Source organism: Nicotiana tabacum, chromosome 7 (assembly GCF_000715075.1).
Source record: "Nicotiana tabacum cultivar K326 chromosome 7, ASM71507v2, whole genome shotgun sequence".
Classification (NCBI taxonomy): domain Eukaryota; kingdom Viridiplantae; phylum Streptophyta; class Magnoliopsida; order Solanales; family Solanaceae; genus Nicotiana; species Nicotiana tabacum.
The window spans coordinates 52,892,865-52,912,210 of record NC_134086.1 but is presented as its reverse complement, the minus strand read 5'-3'; positions in this window follow the sequence as shown (position 1 = coordinate 52,912,210).

The following is a 19,346-nucleotide window of genomic DNA, read 5'->3' as shown; positions in this document are numbered from 1 at the left end:
TAGAACACAAATAAAAGGGCTATTACTCAAAATGACCTATCGGGTCATTACTCTGTTATGCTCTGGTTGAACAATAGCACTGCATTCTTTCAAGTGAATTGATATTTTATAGATTAGAGAAATGTCAACTTGATATAAAATATAATTAAGTAAGAAAAGGAAATATATAGTTTTCAGAAGTTACAGAGCGTCACACTATCTTTGTCACGACCCAATTCCCACTATAGATCGTGATAGCGTCCAACGTCGCCGTTCGGCAAGCCAACAGTGAACTACCAACTTAATTATTCCTTTTATTATTTTCAAAATCGTGAATTTTTATCATATAGAGAATTTATCGCATCAGAATAATGGAAACTTAAAATTTAAGTAGAAATAATAATAAAAGTGTGCCAATTCTAAGCAAAACCACAAACAAATTTTAGAACATCCCAAAACCCGGTGTCACAAGTGCATGAGCATCTACTAAGGAGTACAATAATAATACAACATCTATCTGGAATGCAAAATAGATAGGATAAAATAAGTAAATATGATGGAGACTCTATGAACTACGAGACGTAGCATAGAATGCAAATCACCATGAAGTACCCTCAGCAGTTGCACCTACGTACCAAGATGACCACCAAAAAAACATGTCGGATCCTATACATTTAGTGCAAAACTGCATCATGAGTACGTAAATCAATAAGTACCCATTAATTGTCTAGCCTGACCCCAGAGAAGTAGTGATGAGGGGTCGATATCAACACTTAATAATGGTCCAATAATATAACATAATAATATAATAATTACATATAAATAGATATGAAACACAACAGTAACCATGAGGTAAAACTTGTAACTCACATAATCCTCCAAATTTCTTTTAATGATATAAATATCTCAAATCCCATATGCAATCTCAACGGATCATAAATATAAAATGTACTCTCAAATGGATAAGGAATACCATATAAATTCCAGGTCTCAATAAAAAGGGCATCTCACGAATATTCAGACTCCTAGCGGTATTACGTACGATTATGTCGAGGTCGTAATCCCGATCCAGAGTGGTGTGTTGTCACGACCCGGACTTCCCACCCTCGGGAGTCGTGATGGCGCCTACTCATGAAAGCTAGGTAATCCGAGCGTTATAGATCTTATTAACATTTTTCCTTAACCTTTTAAAAATTTCAATTTTACATGCAATCAATAGTGGAATAATAATAATAATAAAAGAAATGCGGAAGACGAAATCTGATAACTTAACAAAATACTAGTGCAAAAACTCCAAAATACAACTCTACCCAGAACTAGCATCACAATATCACGAACCAGCTACGAATACTACAAACAGTGGTCTGAAAAGTAAGATACAAGTTTGTCTCTGAAGTAAATGAAAACAGAATATAAAAGACAGAAGGGGACGCCAAGGCCTGCGGACGTCTGCAGAACTACCTCAGGTCTCCAGTAGACTGAAGGCAACAACCTCGCTATGGTCCAAAAGCTCTGTTACCAAGATCTGCACACAGTGCAGAGTGTAGTATCAGCACAACCGACCCCATATGCTGGTAAGTGTCGAGTCTAACCTCGGCGAAGTAGTGACGAGGCTAGGACAAGACTACCAAATAAACTTGTGCAGTTAAAGCATATACGATAGGTAATAATAACGGGAACTAGCAGTTAAAGATGGGAAGGGGAACATCCTGCGGGGAATATCAAGTATCAACAGAATCTCAGGAGAAAAGCATAAAGAACACCTTAAATTTCGCATCAGTAAGAATAAGGAAAAACAGTAATGAATCAATGTCCACTTTTATTCTTTATTGTTGCGGCGCGCAACCCGATCCAAATCATATAACATTGTTGCGGCGTGCAACCCGGTCCAAATCATAGAATACTGTTGCGGCGTTCAACCCGATCCAAATCATATATCACCATTGCGGCGTGCAATCCGACCCTTCCTGTCCTCCCTTATTACTTCTTGTTGTGGCGTGCAACCCAATCCCATATAATATTATTGCGGTGTGAAACCCGATCCTAATATACAAATCAACACCAATCACAAAAGAATCCCGGTAAGGAAACAACAATATCCCGGTAAAGGAATCAACAACAAGAATAAACACATCCCGGAAAGGGAACCAACAGTACGAATTAAATACATCCCGGCAAGGGAATCAGCTATAACCAAACTTGTACCAACAATTAACTTCACAATGGAACCTCAACTGGAGCCAATGCTCAACAATAAACAAATACCACGAAGATAATCATAATTTTTGCCCAATACGGAGAATCAACAATTTAGGCATTTGTAGCACATATTAAGAAACACAACGATTACGATTTAAGACTCACGGGCATGCTTGACAACGACGTATAGATACTCGTCACCACAAGCTTTTCCTTTAGAATTCGCTTCCAATTTACTTGTATCTAGACCAAATTAATTTAACAACATCAATAAATTCTAAAGAATTCATACCCAATGCTTAATTATAGGTTTTTTATTATTTTTTCCAAAAAGTGAAAAATAGACCCTAGGCCCGCTTGGTCAAAACTCGAGGTTCGGACCAAAATCCGATCACCTACGCGCCCGAATATGCAATTAGTTTTGAAATCCGACCCCAAAACGAGGTCAAAATTCCAATTATTCAAAAAGCCCTAATACTACCTACAACCCCTAATTCTTCCATGGAAAAACAATATTTAGGCCTAGAAATCTAATGGGTGTTGATGAAAAATGAAGGATATGAGTTTAAGAACACATACCGATGATTTGGTGTTGGATTGTTTCTTCAAAAATCGCCTAAGGTCTGATTTTAGGGAAGGAGATATGAAAATATGGCTTATTCCCGTTTTTGGTTTTGTTTTTAATTCACTGGACAGGTCTTCTTCGCGTTCGCGAGAAGCTTGTCACTTTCGCGAAGGGTTAACCCCCTGACCTTCGCATTCGTGAGACCTACGTCGCGTTCGCATAGGGTAAAATACCTTCCTCCAGTTCCCTGCCAATTGGCCTTCGCGTTCGCGATAGCCAGGTCGCGTTCGCGAAGGGTAACACCCCCAATGCTTCGCGTTCGTGACCTGAGCCTCATGTTTGCGTAGAAGAAAATCTCCCTCAGACACACTTACTCTTCGCGTTCACGAGAGTTCCTTCGCGAACGCGAAGAACAATGCACCAGCACACCAGAAGTAGCAAAACAACAGAAAATCCAAAGTCCAACACACCTCGAAACCTATTCGAAACTCACCCGAGCCCTCGGGGCTCCAAAACAAAACATGCATACTATATCAAAAAAATCATATGGACTTACTTGTGCGATCAAATCACCAAATTAACATCTCGAAGTACGAGTTTAGCATAAAAATCAAAGAAAAATCTCCATAACTCTTAAGTTCAAATTTTAACAACCGAGGGTCCGATCCACATCATATTAACTCTGTTTCTTACCAAATTTTACATGCTCAACTTGAATACCATATAAGACCTGTACCGAGCTTCGGAAAGAAAATATGGGCTCGATACCATCAAAATCAAACACATTTAATTCACCAAAAACTCATAAAATTTCAGTTAAATAATTTTCTTCAAAAATTTATTTCTCGGGCTTGGGACCTCGGAATTCAATTCCGAGCATACGCCCGAGTCCCATATTTTTCTATGGACCCTACGGGACCGTCAAATCATGGGTCCGGACCCATTTACTTGTTGACCAAAGTCAACTTAAATTTAATTTTTAAAGCCAAATTAGCATTTTTATCAAATTTTCACATAAAAGCATTCTGGATATATGCCCAGATCACGCATGCAAATCGAGAGATAAAAAGAGGCTTTTAAAGCCTCGGAACATAGAATTAACTTGTAAATTAAGGGATTACCTTTTGGGTCATCACATGTGTACACTGCCGAGAGTCGACTGGCGCGAACCAGAGATGCATCTCAATATACTGCCGAGGCATTCTGCCCGATCCACAGGAAAGGAAGAAACTTATCAGGTCACGGGTTATGTGCTTATGACACATGTACGTGAGCATAAATACATGACTTTTTACTGTTTATCAATTATCTTACCAAATAACTAAGAGTAATAAAGCCTGGCCTAATATATTCCCAAGTCAATTTCAATTATAAATTAAATTAATTAAGCTAGCAAATTGAGTTCAAGTAATTCAAATATTATATGATAAGATCTTAAGTCTAACCGGACATAAACAAGCTTTAGCTGCATACAGAATCTCGTCACCTCGTGAGTATGTAGAACCCACAACTAATAGCATATAATAATTACATCACCTAGGGATAGTTTCCCCCTCACATGGTTAGAAGGAGACTTACCTCGCTCCGAAGTTCCAATAACCGGATCCAATACCTCTCTAACTCCTAAATTCAAAGTCAAACGATCCGAAACTAATCAAACAACATGCAAAACCAATAAACATATACTCCAATGCTTATAATTTAACAATTCATAACATTCCTCAATTCCGCTTAAAAAGTCAACAAGTCAACCCTCGGGCCCACGTGCTCGGTTACCTAAATATATAATTTATTCTCAATTATAGTCTAATTTTCTAGTCAGAATACAAAAATCCCCTAATTTCTACAAGTTTTCATGTTAAAATCCATATATAACTCATGCACTTAACTTACAACAAGTGACAATCACTTACCTCATGTTAGATGATAAAAATGGCACTCCAAAATCGCCCCCAACGCCGACTCCAATGAGAGAAATGAGATTAAATGAGACAAAACCTGATTTGGCTAGCATATATTCTGCCCAGGCAATTTCCGCACCTATGGAACTCCTTGTGCTTCAGCGGCTCCACATCTGTAGAAGTAACCTCGCAGATGTGGTTTCCTCTAAGGTGCCGAATTTTTGCTTTTGCGTACATTCAATCGTAGAAGCATAACCACTTCTACAGAAGCCACCCGCATCTGCGAACTCCCCAGCTCAAGCAGCACTCTGCACCTATGCGCCCATGACCGCACATGCGGCTCCGCAGTTGCACTACAACACTTGCACTTGTAATGTTCCAGTTCCAAACCAGTTCCGCTTCTGCGCTCCTCTTCCCACATGTGCAGTAAATTCCTTGCACTTGCGAATCCAACCAGCCTCAACCCCAACCGCTTATGCGACCCCTGGGCCGCTTCTACGGTCTCGCACCTGCGTCCAGAACCTCGCAGGTGCGATCACACCAGAAGCCTTAAGCTTCAACAATTCTTTAAGACCAAAACTCGATCTAACTCCAATTTGATTCGCACCCAATGCCCTCAGGACCCCATCCAACCATACCAATAGACCTAAAACATGATACAAAATTAGTCGAAACCTCAAATCACGTCAAACAACATCAAAACTACGAATCGACGATCCAAACCTTTCTTTCAATTTTCAAGCATTCAAACTTTGTTGAACGCGTCTAACTTACACTTACACATTCTGGAATGATGCCAAACTTTATGTACACATCACAAATCATGATACGAACCTATTAGAAGGCTCGGAACCCCAAACGGACATCGATAATGCCAAAATCCACTTCATATCAAACTTAAAAATTTCTAAAACCTTCAAAATGCCAATTTTCCACAATAAGCGCTGAACCTGATACTTAACTCGAACAAACGCCCAAGTCTAAAATCATCATACGATCCTATTGGAACCTTCAATTCCCAATTCCGAGGTCGTTTACTCAAAAGTCAAACTTTGATAAACTCTTTCAACTTAAAACTTTTGAATTAAGAATTTTCCTTCCGAATCAACTCTGAACTTCCCGAAATTCAAATCCGACTATACGTACAAGTTGTAATATATGAAGTGAAGCTACTTAAGTCCCCAAATCGCCAAACGAAGCACTAGAGCTCAAAACAACTGGTCGAGTCATTACATTCTCCCCCACTTAAACATACGTTCGTCCTCGAACGTGCCAAGAACCGTTCCGGAATTGTCCCAAACCACTATTTAACACCTCGTTCCCATGACACCATGACTGAAGTGAGCACAGTAGGTCAAGCCAAATTGAAGATCCTTCCTTTTACCTTAGCCCACAAACCTTAGAACCAAATTCCAACATTTGAAATTCTCTACGAGAGTTGATTCTGACATACGAGCACCGTATCAATCCCCATACGTTGTATCAAACTTGATCATGCACCCATGGTAAAACCACACAATGCACTACATAATGCGTATGCCTGTAATTACATCCTCTAACCATAAAAGTTGCAAATTCACTATACTAATGCCCGTAACATACCCCATAACTCGTATCAGCCATGATCCAAACCTCGTGATACTGCAACAAGGAAAAGGACATGTAGAAGCTTATAACCACCTACCAAATCATTAAATCATGGAGTTTCTCCACTTGACAAGAACCATTACCTTATTCAAAACTGAATAGTGACATTTTCTATTTAATATACTTTACATAAATCTGATCACACTAATCTCAGATCTAACAACCTCGTCTCACCCAGTATAAGATGCTGGGGTAATAAACCACCTCAAACACCAATTAGAATCTCATATTGTGCCATCCATGCGCCTACAAGCAACAACTCAAATATGATCTATAAGGAAGGACGAACTCTGGCAAGGAACTACCCAGGCCACGTAATGAATAAAATAGTCAAACAGATGCTATGAACCTATATCAAAGATGAGAAACAAGGTACACAAAGTAAGTATAAGGAATCATACTCAATACCTCAACGTGCAAACCGATCCACACATGACACCATTGCGGCGTGCAACCCGATCCAAACATGACACTGTTGCGGCGTACAACCCGATCCAAACATGACACTATTGCGGTGTGCAACCCGATCTAAACAACATACCTATGGCGATGTGCCACCCAATCCACATATAACAATTAATAAGGAAATATCGATCAAGCCAAAATGCTCATATGACACCACAAGCTACACGGGATCACAACACATATGCGAATAATCAAGCCATCCCACATAACATAATAGAGTATTACATAGAATAACCGACGACAGGAATAACATCCAATACCCGAACACTCTTCCATAAGCAATGCTATGCTGAATGAACACATGCGACTTGATGTAGAGCACATATTCACATTAGATCTACCATCGGACCGTAATCTGATCCAGATCATCCCATATTAGGCCAATAACCTTTTAAGGATCCAAAACGACCCTTTTCATGATGCACATGAGCAACCATCTGATCTAGAACAAACTCTCACAGTCCATAACCAATGGAACAGAGCGATTCTTAGACATAAACTTTCCTATTAGCGACATTACCAGAATCTCTATATCGGATTTCAATCTCTAACAATCAAATGACTAACACGTCACATATATACGATCTTCTCTTGGGATATACTACCACAACCTTCTGCACGGAGTAGTAAAATCTGAACATCAATGACTGTCGACCATGTTATTTCTATAGTGCTAGTCAAGCATCCGCATTTCAATACTCAACACTTCTTCCACAAACAGACCATCCTCAAGTTGTTCGAAAATAGTGCCAGCGTACTCTAAACATTTGAAATCCTCCCCACTCCTCTGAGCTCGTGGCATTCTCATCAAAACCAAAACCCAACCTCGGTCCTCAACTTTCAATTTCCATACCGCTCACTGCACCTACCATGCCGCTACACAAGAGTACAAGAATTACATCATAACCCTTGAACCACCAATAGAATAAACACTTCATCAGCTAGAGCCCTTTAACTCTACTTATTTCAGAAGAATAATTGCAACACACAACCGAATTCCCATAACCGCAAAAATATAGACCTTAAGTTGTGGTCTAAATTGCCATAACTCTTCCGTGATTCATTTACACATAATAAGTCTATCAGAATCAAATAACTCCAAATCGATCAAACTGGACATTCCCATAACCGTGTTGATTCAAACTACTACGAACTGATTCAACTTCGTCCAATTTACTCTTGACTTGCATTTGAAATAATCATTCTATTCAAACACATAATAGACCCCAAACAACAACCATCCCGAGTGTCCTAAATCACGAGTCCACGTCATCTCAATATCCATGAACCATCTCATACACTGCTCATGCACTCAATAGTGTTTCCAACTGATACACCCATTTTGAAAGACCTCCTAAGAATCCGAAGTAGTTTCTCCCATTTCTCCAACACTGGATTGCAGACCCGATGATAACATAAAATTCCTTGGGATATTCTTCACACTTTGCTACTAAATCCCAGTCTTCATCCGCATAATGAACCCAGAATCCTTAGACACCAAACTTTAATTCTTTAACCCACTTGAACCATTACCGAGAGTCACCCCATCTGACCTAGTCTCGAATATAGCCAAGCTCTAGTGCTCTGCTAGAACATTACACTTCCAAGGAAACAAATCAAATGAATTCCTTTCCTTGTACATCATGTCCATAAGAAGCATCAACTCTGAGTCATCCCAACATCTGCACACAAATCGATAAGGTGAAATGTAGCACACCCACATAAAATTCCTTTGCCCGAATTACCTCTGATATTTTCTTTTCTTAGTCATAATTAATCCACCAATGCACCGATAACCAGAAACTGCACAGGCACCCAACCACGCGACCCAACCGTAGATGGTGGGCTCCCCCACTTAACTTTAAGCTACGATCATATAAATTAATAACCCATAATGACTCCTCCTTCTCATTCACCATGAGCTTGCACCGTTAACCATGCCAAGTTTCTCAAAATATCTTGTTAACGTTTCATAACATATTCTGAATTATTAGCCACAATTGCACCTTCGACCTCCTGACAGTTGTACTATCTTCTTGAAGCGATCCAAGATCACATCGTAGTACATGCATCCTGTTAGGTGGAAAGTAGAGCGCTTCGTAGAAAATTCATCAAAATCATGCAATAGCTAACCTTCTCACAGGAGATAGCCCACCTGTGTAATTCCATATGGACATCTTCCACTGACATTGCCTTGGTTACAACTACCACAAAATCAATAAACCTTTCTGAGCCCATGCTCGTCCACCAGCTGTAAGAGTCCGTTCATTCCTCATTAGCATTAACTGAAGGTCCAACAAAACACTCCAAAGCTCGAAGTCATGTTGCATCCCAAAACGATAATTAGGCTTTCACACCCCTCTTTATTCCAAACAAACTCCCTTCCGTCATATTCAACCATCCTAAGTATAGTAGCCACCACCCCAATTGTAATTCATAAACTTAGTCATTGTCCACTATGATCCCCAAATCGCTATAAGCTTTCTTAAAGCATGTGGCTATCTTACCACAAAATCCATATGCTACTTTTCCACTCCCACTTCAGTTAAACCATCTCCTTAAGAAACTTCTCGACCTTTTCTGTTTATACTTGATATGCTAGAAATTCAACCACTGCGAGACACCTCCTGCCATGTCCTTCCTCCTCCTTTGCTTCTAAAATACTGCCTTAAATCATAATCCATCTTCGTAGCACACGAATGGATAAATTGCCACCAACTCTGAGCCTCCATAAAGATCATCTCCCCTAAGCCATTATCATTAGAAGCACCTATTCGACTCTAAAGCTGCCATACACCGCCATCTCTGATAACCGCTACTTAGGCAACATTCTACAACACCTTGCCCTGAAGGAAAATCAAAGGAGATAATAACACCGATGAGCCTTAATGCGTTCCAACAAGGGCGATGACACCACATCACAAATGAGAACGCCACCGAGTTTGATAATATCAAGCCTCACTATCCTGTCAACTGAGGCTTCATCATTCATATTCCTATTTCCTTTCCTACTTTAGAATTAAATGTCAGACCTCTAAACCATGAACCGATAAATCCTCTTTTTGAGTCATTCTCTACCGTGACACATAAACAAGCACTCTACCAGTTACACGAATACTATGCGATAACAACACATGAACATCATAATACACTGTGCACAACCTCAAAACCATAAGAAACACTAACACTGGGGTATAACGACACAACACCCTTCTACAAGGAGATGACAATAGCTTGCCCGAATACCCATGGAGAAATATTCTGCACCACATCTATAATATTACTGCAACCCCTAGATGCCTAATTGATAACAAACGCTCAACATCGTATAAGAATGAGTAGGAAGGAAATAAAGACACAAGCTTCAATTTAGTCAAATCGCACGACGAGGAATCAAGAAGGGAAGTGCTTTTAAAATCCTTGTATCCTCTTGAAGATAAGTACAGACACCTCCGTACCAATCCGCAAGACTCTACTAGACTCACTCATGACTCGTGAGACCTAATTGAACCTAGAGCTCTGATACTAAGCTATGACGACCCAATTTTCACTATAAATCAAGATGGCATCCAAAGTTGCCGTTAGGCAAGCCAACGGTGACTACCAACTTAACTAATACTTTTATTATTTTCAAAATCATGAATTTTTATTAGATAGAGAATTTAGCGCATTAGAATCATGGAAACATACAATTTAAGTAGAAATAATAATAAAAGTGTGCCAATGCTAAGCAAAACCACAAACAAATTTTAGAACATCCCAAAACCCGGTGTCGCAAGTGCATGAATATCTACTAAGGAGTACGATAATAATACAACATCTATCTGGAATGCAAAATAGATAAGATAATGTAAGTAAGTATGATGGAGACTCCGTGAGCTGCGACACGTAGCATGGAATGCAAATCACCATGATGTCCCCTCAGCAGGTGCGCCTACATGCCAAGATGACCACCAAATAAACCTGTGAGATACTGCACATTTAGTGCAAAAGTGCAACATGACAACATAAATCAACGCATACCCAGTAAGTGTATAGCCTAACCCCTAAGAAGAAGTTACGAGGGTCGACATCGATACTTACTAGTGGTACAATAAAATAATAATATAATAATATATAAATATATATGAAACACAACAGTAACCATGAGGCAAAAACTGTAACTCACATAATCCTCCAAAATTTCTTTTAATGATATAAATCTCTCAAATCCCATATTCTATCTCAACAGATCAAAAATATCAAATGTACTCTCAAATGGATAAGGAATACCATAAAAATGAAAAGTCTCAATAAAAAGGCATCTCACGAATATTCGGACTCTTATCGGTATCACGCATGATTATGCCGAGATCGTACTGCCCGATCCAGAGGAAAGAAAGAAACTTATCAGGTCACGTGCTTATGACACATGTACATGAGCATAAAGTGAACAAGACTTTTTACTGTTTATCAATTATCTCGCCAAACAACTCAAAGTGATAAAGATCGGCCTAATATATTCGTAAGTCAATTTTTATTATAAATTCAGTTAATTAAGCTAGTAAATTAAGTTCAAATATTACATGATAAGATCTTAAGTCAACCCGGACATAAACGTGCTTTAGCTACGTACGGACTCTTGTCACCTCGATCGTACGTAGAACCCACAACTAGTAGCATATAACAATTACATCACCTAGGGGATAGTTTTTCCCTCATAAGATTAGACAAGAGACTTACCTTGCTCCGAAGTTTCAATAATCGGCTCTAATGCCTCTCTAACTCCTAGATTCAAAGCCAAACTAGTCAAATAACATGCAAAACCAATAAAACTATTCTCCAATGCTTATAATTTAACAATTCATAACAATCCTCAACTCCACTCAAAAGTCAACCCTCGTGTTTAGATGATGAAAACGGCACTCCAAAATCACCCCCAAGGCCGACTCAAATGCAAGAAATGAGATTAAATGAGCCAAAACCCGATTTGGCTAGCATATATTCTGCATAGGCTATTTCCGCACTTGCAGAATTCCTTGCGCTTCTGCGGCTCAATATCTGCAGAAGAAACCTTGCAGATGCGGCTTCCACTAAGGTGTCAGCTTTCTGCTTTTGCGGACATTCAATCACAAAAGCGCATCCGCTTCTACGGAAGCCACCCACATCTGCGGACTCCCCAACTCAAGTAGCACTCCACACCTGCACGTCGATGACCACAGATGCGGCTCCGCAGGTGCGTTGGAACTCTCGCACTTGTGATTTCTAGCCCCTAACCAGTTCTACTTCTGTACTCCTCTGCCCGTATGTGCTGTAAATTTCTCGTACCTACGAATCCATCCATCCTCAACCCAACCACTTCTGCAACCCTTGGGATGCTTTTGCGGTCTTGCACCTGCGGCCAAAACCTCGCAGGTGCGATCACACAAGAAGCCTTAAGCTTCGACAATTTTTTAAGTCTAAAACTCGATCTAATTCCAATCCGATTCGCACACGAGGCCTCCGGAACCCATCCAACCATACCAACACATCCTAAAACATGATATGAACTTAGTCGAAATCTCAAATTATGTCAAACAACATCAACATTGTGAATCGATGGTTTAAACCTTTAACTTTTAAACATTCAAACTACATCGAACTCATCCGAATCACTCTTAAACATTCTGAATGACGCCAAACTTTGTATACACGTCACAAATCACGATACGAACCTATTCTTAGACTTAGAACCCCAAACACACATCGATAACGCCAAAGTCCACTTCATATCAAACTTAGAAATTTCTTAATTCTTCAAAATGCAAACTTTCCACAATAAGCACTGAAATGCTTCCGTGCCACCCGATACTTAACCCGAACATACGCCCAAGTCCAAAATCATCATACAAACCTATTTGAACCTTCAATTTCGATTTCGAGATCATTTACTGAAAAGTCAAACCTTGGTCAGCTCATTCAACTTAAAACTTCTAAATTGAGAATTTTCCTTTCGAATCAACTCTGAACTTCCTGAAATTCAAATCCGACTATACGTACTGTTGATACCCAATTTTGCCCTTTGTGCACGGTGAAATCGGAGGGCCAATTTCTCATTGACAAAATGCTTTAGAAGGTCACACCGGAGGCCCGAGACCTCGAGCCGGTCACTTCCCTCAAGATCTGTCGACACCCAGCCAAGGATAACATCGGCCGAAACCCCGACAAACGTAAGAAGCTCCCGAAGAATGCATCCAAGGTTTGATTAAGTCTATTTGAGCAGCTCAACATCAGCCCATGCGTACGTCATAAAACTAGTTGGTTGTCCCATCCCATTTCCTTTATCACGCAACGTATCTTGTACTAAGTCTGGTCTCCCCCCTCTTATAAAAGAGGAGTCGTTAATTTATTGCTTGGTATTGGCCATAAAGAGCCTTGCTTGATCATATTCTGACTGTTTCCCCATCCCCGACTACCCCTTATAGCTCGAGATCGAGCCCAGATATTGACCTCGAGGTCCTCCATTGATCAGTTCGAAGCCAGGGCAGTAAGCCCCCCGATTTGATTACTGCCCCATTTTAGCTTGTATTTTGTTGTTAAACTTCATATTCTTAGCATTATCTCCTCTAACAACTAGCATATAAATAGATCACGTATTTTTAGAAACCCATTTACAAATCTGATTGTTGTTACTATTTTCACGATAAACAGTTTGGCGCCCACTGTGGGGCTAAACATAATAGTGATTATTTTCTTGCTGGTTTCATTACAAAAATGCAAGTTATCTTTCACACTTTTTCATGTCCAAGATTTCTTGATTTCAGGTCAAAATATCTGGCTCGGTAAAGAGAATCGAGAATGAAAACCTCAAAAACTGCGGGGAAAATCGTATGGCTGTTTCGGCTGCAAAAATTCAACCACAGAATTTCAATGACGCGCTCGGATCGATTCTAGCGGACGAAGATTCACAGGATGCACAACAGGTCGACGAAACCTCGCACACCTATGGAAGCATACAGCATAACGACCGACAGTAAGCCCAAAAAACACCAGCCCGGGAAGAACAAAAAGTTAGTCTTCATGTTATGTTTGAAATGTTGCAGGCACAATAGTTGGCCATCGCTCAGTTACAAAGCCATCCGAAGACTCCCAGCACAGTAGTGCCAGAAATAGCTCCACCCGCCGAACAAGTACCCGAGAGATCAAGCAATAACGGATTAGTAGCAGACCCTGCCATAGTATAGATGCTTGAGGACCTCACCAAAAGGATCGAGTCAAGCGAGAAAATGATAGCAACCAACGATAAAAAGGTTGAGACCTACAACTCTAGGGTCGATCAGATCCCGGGTGCACACCCGGTCCTCAAAGGCATGGATTCGAAGAAGTTCATACAAAGGCCATTCCCCAAGGAAGCGGCCCCGAAGCCCATTCCAAAGAAGTTCAGCATGCCGGAACTCCCTAAGTACAACGGTACCAATGAACAATGTTTTAAAAGGCTGGGGCGTAAGGCGAGGCGTTTTACCTTTGACGAGGCAAGGCATAAGCCCTGAGACATGGGGCGTAAGTCCCATGGATCTTTAAATTTTACTAATTTCAAGAATTTTAAGCTAATATAAAATAAAAATAATTACAAAAATTACATTAAAATCACAAAATTATAACAAATAATCTATTTAAAATATTCATAAATTATAATTTAACTATGAATAATACAAAAAGTTTGACATATATCATAATATTCAAATTAGATGCAACATCGTTACAACTCAAACATAAAAAGTACGTGTTCAATGCGAAATCTTATATGTATCTCTTAAGGAGTAATGAATCTTGAAAGAATTTCGATATTATAATTCGATATTTTTTTAAAATACTCATTTTATTTAATATGCTTTCTATTTAAAAGAGAATTTATGTCACAATATTATTCAAAATTCAAATATGATTCTCTAGCATCATTTAGTTTTAAGTTTCAACAAGTTAATAAAGTGACACATAATTCACCATACTATATCATGATAACTAATTATTTGTAAATACTAGCTAATACTGAGCTATTAAATTAATAAGTATTGTATTTCGTAAACATGAAATATAATATTTAGAAAAATAATTATAAAAAAATTATGGACTAATATAATAAAGCATAACAAAAGTTAATAAATAAATACTTTTAAATGAAAGCTTTATTTAAAATTTACTATCATAGCAATCTTAGTGGATAACGTGCAATAAATTTTATTTTAATTATGACATAAAATACTCTCAACTTAATGATTTATGATTAAGAAAAAAGTAATTTTGAATAGTTAACGATTTATTAAGAAAATTTGAGGATTTACAAGGTTAGTTACACACAATTGCACAAAATTCTATTACGCGAGCATAGTACGTAAGGCGTTGGGCGTGTTCGGGGCATAAGCCCCAACGGCCGAGGCGTAAGTCTTACGAAACTAAGCCCCACACATAAGCCAAGGAGGGTTTTATGAGTACCCCGCCCCAGGGCGAGTCCCGGGCGAGTCCCAATTCTGCCTTTTAAAACAGAGCCGCTGACCCTAATGAACACGTCACTACCTACACCTATGCAGTAAAAGGCAACGATATAAAGAATGACGAGATCGAGTTCGTATTGCTGAAAAAATTTGGGGAAACACTCTCGAAGGGGGACATGATGTGGTATCACAATTTGGCTCCTAATTCCATAGATTCATTCACCATGCTAGCATATTCCTTCGTAAAGGCACATGCCAGAGCCATCAAGGTGGCAACAATGAAGTCTGACGTTTTCAAAATCAAGCAAACAGAGAACGAGATGATACGGGAAGTCATGTCCCGCTTTCAGATGGAACGGATGGAGCTACTGCTAGTCTTCGACGATTGGGAAGTACAGGCCTTCACCCAAGTCCTGAACGAACGAAGCTCGGTGGCTTCAAAACAATTGAAATAGAACCTGATCGAGTATCTGGCCATGACCTGGTCGGACGTCCACAACAGGTACCAGTTAATGATCAGTGATGAGGATGACCAGTTGGGAGCCCCTTTGGGCTCAGTATACCCAAACAGGCTCCTGACAAAGGAACCAAAGCCAAACAAAGAAAGGTACCAGCCATACCTCGAGGATAGGAGGAACGCCCCGAGGTGCAACCTACCCCACAATGATCGGAGGGTGGATCGAGGACATGACCCTCGAGGGCTCATCAACCGAGCTAGGATCAATCGAAACATAGTACCAATAGGTGCACCCCACCTGTCAGAATACAACTTCAACGTCGATGTGTTATACATCGTGTTTGCTATCAGCAAGATCGGAGACGCCAAATGGCCCTAACTGACACAGTTAGTCACAACACGCATGGCCACAGGACCGGTGATTGTCATCATCTACGAGAGGAGGTAGCTCAGCTGCTTAACAAATGACATCTCCGGGAATTTCTTAGCGATCTAGCCAAAAATCAGTTCCGAGAAAGGGAGGCAACCAAGAAGAATGAGGCAAACGGGCCACAACACGTCATCCACATGATCATGAGGGGCGCCGATGCCCCGCAGGAACCCGTAATAAGGAAAACAAAAATATCTTTCACCAGAGAAAAGCGGACTCAGGGATATATCCCCGAAGATGCCCTCACGTTGAGCGAAGAAGACATTGAGACCCCATCTCAACCCCACAACGATGCCCTGGTAATTTTCTTCTTTATATCTTTTCAGATAAAATGTGTACTCGTGGATCCAGGTAGCTCGGCCAATATTATCAGGTCGAGTGTAATAGAACAGCTCAGACTGCTTGACCAAATCGTGCCTGCCACTCGGGTCCTCAACGGATTCAACATGGCAAGCGAAACAGCGAAAAGAGTAATCACCCTCTCGGTCACCGTGGCCAGCACGACTCAAGACACCAAGTTCCATGTCATCTAGGGAGACATGAGGTATATCGCCTTATTCGGGCGGCCGTGGATACACTGCATGAGAGTAGTGCCATCCACTCTTCACCAGATGATTAAAGACCCAACAAAAGATGGGATCAAAATCGTCTATGGGGATCATCATGCGGCAAGGGAAATGTTCACAATACACGACGTGGTACCAATGTTCATACCTCCACCCCCAAATAAGCCAAAGGGCAAATCGGGTCTCACCCTCGATCTAACTTGACAAAATGAACAGAAGTCCACACCGCGTCTTCGCCTCAGACAATTATAACAAGTCAATCCCGAGGCATCGCCAGCGCATCTCAATTCAAGGTACGACTGTCTCCCTTTTAGTTTCAAATTCAGAACTGACCCTTGTGCAGGCACCCAATCAGAGCTGTCATAGCACTAGCACTGCCTGACGACCTCAAGGCTCTAAAAAGACACACGTTGCACTCTTTTCCTTCGACCGAGTTTTTGTCCCGAAAGAAGGGTTTTACCGGCAAGGTTTTTAACGAGGCAACGTCTACGAGCTGCCTAAGGAAAATTCCGCAAATACATAAGACTTCTCTTGCAGACAACTTTTGAACAATGAGGGGTGCTCCCCCAGAAAGCTACTCGCTTGAAAAGATGGGGTTCCTATAGGGAAGCAATGTCCAGGCCAAACGGTCGAAAATACCGTGTCCGTATAGTCTGGCTCCCATCGGCAAATACGTGTACTATTGTACCAAGCAATCAAAAAATACCTTTTGTCAAATACACATTCACAAAGTAAGATGACAATTCTTCTACTAAAAACATCCCGAACACTCGGGAATGACACCAGTAATTCGCCGCTCAAACGGCCTCCGGGTCGAAATTCTAAAATCACGAAACTTTCAGGTAAGGCAACGCGAAAATCACCCAGCGTCACCAACATCGGGGTTACCTTGAGTATTCGGAGATTGTTGCCAATCGCCACACGCTTGAAAATCCGAGGCCATAAGACCCCAAGTGAGCAAACTCGGTCTAGCAATGATCTATTAAAGACAACAACATAGCTACATCAATAGATTAAAGGGTATCTATCACCAAAAGAACCTCGTACTCCAAAAGGAGGTTCAGCACGCTTGCGGACGGGGTCCCCTCCACCAAATATGGCCCGAAATACTCGGAGACTTAGCATTAACAAATTGGCACTCGTACGACCCCAGGGTCAGAACTTCAATCTCATAAGGCCCTAACAAGGCAACTCTGAACTCACGAATAACGGCCTTCGAGCCTAAGCAAACTCGATGACTCGGAGACTGTTGTCACTTGCCAAACACTGGGAAACCCGAGGCCATAAGACCCCAAACGTACAGACTCGGTATAACCAGGTCTATTCTACATAGCAATAGAAACTATAAGACCTTAACAGGCATGACAAACTGTAAGACCTCAACAGGCATGACAAATTGTAAGACCTTAACGGGCATGACAAACTATAAGACCTCAACAGGCATGACAAACCGTAAGACCTCAACAGGCATGAAAATTTTGTAAGACCTTTCTACAGGCATAAATCTTAATACCGAAGTATAGGCTATATGTCGCATTTGTAAGAATCGCGAAAGGGCATACCCTCGGTGTAGACGCCTAAACTATCACTCGGGATCAAAAACGGCTCCAGCCGAATACATATAACTACGGTCAAAATTGCTGCACAAGCCAAATTAACGCGACACATGGACGCTTGAGTGACGCTAACAAAATTGCAGGCCATTACTTCGAATATACTTCGAAAAGAACCGGTTAAAATAGGCTTCCCTCAACAGGCAAAATGAGCTTCGACCATGTCAGCTCCAAATCACAAGGCTTCGAGCTACTCAGCCTACGAGCTAAAAACCTTTCGAGGTGCTCGAACATCGTTGCTAACGATTTGAAATTGAGGTTCTTCCCAAACCGACGACGAGTCAAGCAAAATTATTTCAAAAAGACCTTAACGAGAGGAAAACAAAGCCTACAAAATGCCCAAGGGCAAAATCATAAGAGCCATTGTTTCCAGCCAAACAAGCCTCCGGGCAGCACACTAAAAGGTCTTAACGACCAAGCAGCGTAAGAGCCACTATCGCCAGCTTGAAAATAGAAAACTTGAGGATCAAAGTGAGCTCGAGTCGTAACCTGATTCGGAGACCGGATCAAAATAGTTAACTACGGTATGCCTAAAGGCACAACATAAGTGCCATTGTCGCCAGCCAACCAAGCCTCAAAGACACACACTTAAAAGGTCACTTCAACCCGAAGAGCAAGAGCCATCATCATCTGTCCATGCAGACATGAAAAAACTTGAGGGTCAATTAAAGCTCGAGTCGCAACGCGACTCAGAGAATGAACCCAACATAGTTAGAACACAAATGCACAAGGGCAAGGGATAAGAACAATCATCATTAGCCCATGCAGGCATGGGAGATTGGAGGCCAGGTAAGCTCGAGCCAAAGCCCGACTCAGAGACTAAGCCTAAATAGCTGTGTAAAGCACAAAGGCCCTAACGCCTACTCGCATAAAACATCGCACTTAAAAGCCTCCGAGTCTATCTAAGTGAGTTCCGAATCCATCTGGCTCCCGCCGGACACCGAAACCAGCCCGGCTGGTCAAAAGCAATGCAGAAAGAGATACAAAAGAGATAAAGCTTCAAGTTTCTTTCCTTTTCGCAAGCGCAAAAAGTGCGGTCTCCATCTACAAACATGCTATGCGAACAACAACTAC